The sequence below is a fragment of the Parus major genome, chromosome 2 (genome assembly GCF_001522545.3).
Source record: "Parus major isolate Abel chromosome 2, Parus_major1.1, whole genome shotgun sequence".
NCBI classification, from domain to species: Eukaryota; Metazoa; Chordata; class Aves; order Passeriformes; family Paridae; genus Parus; species Parus major.
The window spans coordinates 113,232,098-113,236,696 of record NC_031769.1 but is presented as its reverse complement, the minus strand read 5'-3'; the positions used below and the strand labels follow the sequence as shown (position 1 = coordinate 113,236,696).

Here is a 4,599-nt window from a genome sequence, read left to right as displayed (position 1 = left end):
TTCACTTAAATGTGTATTTGAAGTTAAATCTTATTGTGTAGACTCCAGTTTAGGAAAGTATCTCTGAATACTTCATATCTTCAGAATAACATTTGACTCTCTGTAAAGACTCATAGAGCAATGATTTAACAATTAATCCTTATATTAAAAGTAGCTACTTCATCTTGCTTATCAGACTTGACAAACCATAAATTTTCAATCCACTGGTAACATTCTACACACAAAGGAAAGCATCTGCATATGTCTTTCCTTGGGAATAATATTTGAAGTTAGGATGTATAATTTAGTCTAGGCAATAGCTTCCTCTTTGACACAAATTGATTGCCTCTGGCTGGGAAAAGCCAGACTTCAAATGAGTAAATATATAATAAAAGCAGTTGATTGAAATACTGGTGAATTTTCTATAACATCTATATTGCAGTCTTTTAAACAGACCACATAGTTTTGGGATTTTTCTTCTCCTTTTTCTTCAGCCCTGGGACTAAAGCCTGCAGCTGTGTACACCAGCTCTTGCACCAACCCTCCAGGTCCCTACCAGTGTATTTATGCACTTGCTGTTGGGGTTCCTTCCAGGCACCAAAGTACATCCCCTCCCTCCAGACACAATTTTTTTTTTGTCCCAAAACACACCAGGCAATAATTTAATGCTCACCTCCCACCTCTGTGTTTGGCCCATGACAGGGCTGTTTTCAGTGCCAGCTACTTCAAGAACCATCGTTTTCCACATCCCCACACAATATTGGGGTAGCATCTCTTCTGGCTCCTGTTGTACATCTTGTCTGAGGACCAATGAGCAAAACAGGAGGGACAAAAACACTGTCTCGGACTCAGAGGAGGATTTTATTTCTTTTGCATTGCACAAGCTAAATCCAGCAAGGAAACCATGTCAACATTGGAATAAAGTTGTGACAGGAATGCTATAGAAGGATGTTGAAAATTAGAAAAATTGCAGATTTTGCAGCATCTGAGAGTCCAACTGTCTTAGCAGACAGTCAGATTGTTTGAAGTTAGTAACTACAGTTGTATCAGCTGCAGGGAGGCAATCACCTGCTTGGTTCTTCATAAATCTGGTCAGTGACTTCACTTACTTATTTGAAAGCAAATACAGAAGGTCAGACTTAGTATGAGTACACATTAATGTAAATTTTCATTTTTTTACTTACTAATTGTAAGAATCTCACCCAGACAAGAAATTAATGAAGAATTTAACCTGGAGAAGCTGGAGAAAAAGCACATCATGTCTATTTAGCATTTTATTCAACTTTTCATCTGTTCCTGTCATCAGAACAAGCCTGTTGGCAAAATATTGTGGTGTTTTTTAATATGCCTACCAAGCAGTACTATTATGAAGAAAAAAGTGTATACCAGTATATTAAAAGCTGATATGTTGGCATGCATTCCTGGAGATACCTTTTTTTTCCCCTTCTTTAATGTTTGTTCTTACAAATGTTGATTTAAAATGCCTGCAAGTCTAATCTAATATTAGGAGAGATTCAACTGTTCTCATAAGGAATTTCAAGTACTACTAGGGCCAGAAATTGTAGTAAAAAAAAAAAAAAATGTACACACACAGGAAAACAAAGAGAACAAGAGCAGTATTAACAGCCTCTTCTTACTGTTTGCAGAAATATTTTTGGTACATCAGTATGCAATCCAAACTTGCTTTCATAAGTGATTACAAATGATGTATAGAGGGTTCCAAGAGAATTCCTCATTTCTCAGGCAGGTCAGGATGGCCGAGCGGTCTAAGGCGCTGCGTTCAGGTCGCAGTCTCCCCTGGAGGCGTGGGTTCAAATCCCACTCCTGACAGCTTCTTTATGATGCTGAGATGAGCGGTGCAGTTGCCACGCCTGAAGGACAGGAATCAGAATCAGTTAATGCCATCCAGAGGGACCTGGACAAGCTCAAGAAGTGGGTCCATGAGAATTTCATGAGGTTTAACAAGCCCAAGTTCTGGTGCTGCACCTGGGTCAGGGCAAACCCCTTCCTCAACACAGGCTGGGGGATGAACAGATCCAGAGCAGCTCTGCAAGAAGGACGTGGGGGTGCTGGTAGATGAGAGGCTGGACATGACCCAGCAATGTGCACTCAGCCCAGAAAGCCAAAGTGGCCAGCAGGGACAGGGAGGGGGTTCTGCCCCTCCACTCTGGTGAGACCCCAACTGGAACCCTGCATCCAGCTCTGGAGTTTCCCTTACGAAAGACACTGACCTGCTGGAGCAAGTCCAGAGGAAGTCACCAAGTTGAACAAGAGGGATGGAGCACGTCTCCAATAAGAAAAGGCTGAGAGAATTAAGATAATTCAGCCTGACAGTAGTGTGTGCTTCCAGTACCTGAAGACATGAAAGATAGAGCAAGATTATTTTTACAAGGACATGTAGGGACAGGACAAGGGAGAATGGGCTCAAACTGAAACAGAGTAGGTTTAAGTTAGATATTAGGAAAAAAAATCTTTACTGTGAAAGTGGTGAGGCAGTGGGACAGGTTGAACAGGGTAGTTGTGGATGCCCTATTCCTTGAGGTGTTACAATCCAGGCTGGATGGGCTCTGTGCAGCCTGGTTTAGTTGAAGGTGTCCCTGCCCATGGCAGGGGAGCTGGAACAAAATAATTTTAAAGGTCCTCTTCCAACCCAAATCATTCTATGATTCTATGATCCTTTGTGTCTGTGAACAAAGAAATATAAGTAGAGAAATATAACAATATAGGAAATTTTGGTACTTTTCTGCATTATTATAATGAGGCATTTTAAGGGCTATCAGACTGTGCAGAAAGATTGTGGAAACTCTATCACTTCCTACTACAATTGCATAGAGATTAATAAGCCTGTAGTCATGATTATGCTATACGGAATAAATGATGAATATTTAATTTCTTCTTCAGCCTGATGGAAGAATAAGACTGAATAATGAAAAATTTGTATATTTTTCATACAAAATGGCTTTCTGATAAAGCTGTAGCAATACAAATGCAGAAAAGTTGAGTATCACTCAGATTCTGCAGACAAAGAGGAATGTAAATTGGGCAGGTTTTTGCAGATGAAATTGACATGTATTATGGAAATGACAACACTATAAGGTGCCCTATGGGTTTCTCTTCAGTCTGGCACAATCACTCCCTCTGAATAGGCTCCTGAATGCTATTCCTGGAATAACTCTAAACCCGGAAGGGCCCGTCCTCTTTTGCCTTTTAATTCCATCTCATGTCCCCAGAGTTTCCAATTGCAACCCAGACTGGGACACCGTTCTTCATGGCACCTGACCCACAGTTCCTGCATGTGTTCCACACATTCACCATCATTTGGCTGGTCTAGTTATGCCATGATATCCCACCACCAAAATAACAGGCACCACCTGATTGATATGCAGTGAGTGCTATTATCCATCAGCATCTCAAAACAGAAGAGGATAAAAATCTGGTCCAGAGGGCTGAGACCAGCAGTCTTGCTTATGGTTCTTCCAGTGCATCTTCACCTCATGCAGGGATAATCTTTGGGGCTTTGAAATGTAAATCAAGCTACATTAGAACAAGCTCTTTGCAATATTTCTATCTCCATCACAGATATTTTTTTCCCAGTTTGATTTCTAAGGCCTTGAAATGTATGGTAATTGAGAGACTTGGCCTGCTTACTTGTGCAGAGCTTGGGAGGCAGGAGGAGGCAAGCAGGAACCTTGGTGTGATGAGAGAGCTCGGGCACACAGGCTGGGCTATATTTTATTATAAAACAAGAGATTTCCATCTTGGGCAATCACAAGATTTCCATTCAGAGAATGATGGAATGATGGAATGATGGGATGATGGAATGATGGAATGATGGAATGTTAGGATGAGGGAATGATGGAATGAGGGATGATGGGATGATGGAATGATGGAATGATGTCCATCTGTGATGGAGGATGATGTCATCTAACCTCACAACCCAAGTAGCAGGATTCTCCTTAGCACACCCATTCCATGGATGCAGGCAGCTTGCATGACACCTCACTGATTTAGAAGTATCTAAAGAAGTTTTAAACAAACCCGTTTAAATTGCATCAATAAAATTTCAGGGCTAGTTTTCTCCTTTATGTTTTCATGCATTCCCTTGTGGAATTAAGGTATTCAAGAAAAGTGATTACTGCACACTTAATTTGACAATTTTTATGAATCAGGGGGATCGGTTTGGTGGTTTTTAAGTGACATTTCATAGATCAAAAATTCAAGAAGCCTGGCATACTCTGTAACTTGTACTTCAAAGTTTCACTGTTTTAGGGAGATTTGAAGCCAGGAAGTAGAAAGCCAAGTTTAATCATATGTTCTTTGGTACTTTCAATTGATCTGTGATGCCACTTGAGATGTATACACTGATTACTCTCAAAGTCCTGTTTTCTGAGCAGCCCTATATGAAATTCAAAATGATCAGTGTTCATATTAAATTATTTCAGAACTGGAGAGGCTGTAAATTGTTTTATGAAGTACCAGGTTTTCTTCTTTTTGTCATCACCTGTTTTAACATTCTTTTAGTATTATTTTTCTGCTTTATTATTTCTCTTACTGCAGGGAAACATGCTCTCCTGTGATTTTTCTTTCAGCCCTCTCAAAGAGGAATCATGCAATGTGCCT

General features: G+C 40.3%; 1 non-coding gene across 1 annotated transcript; it reads left to right on the top strand.

The window, feature by feature from the left end:
• The first annotated feature begins 1,726 nt into the window (after positions 1-1,726).
• Positions 1,727-1,809, top strand: TRNAL-CAG. Its single transcript has one exon. It is a non-coding gene; the product is annotated as a tRNA-Leu (tRNA).
• The last annotated feature ends 2,790 nt before the right edge of the window (positions 1,810-4,599 follow it).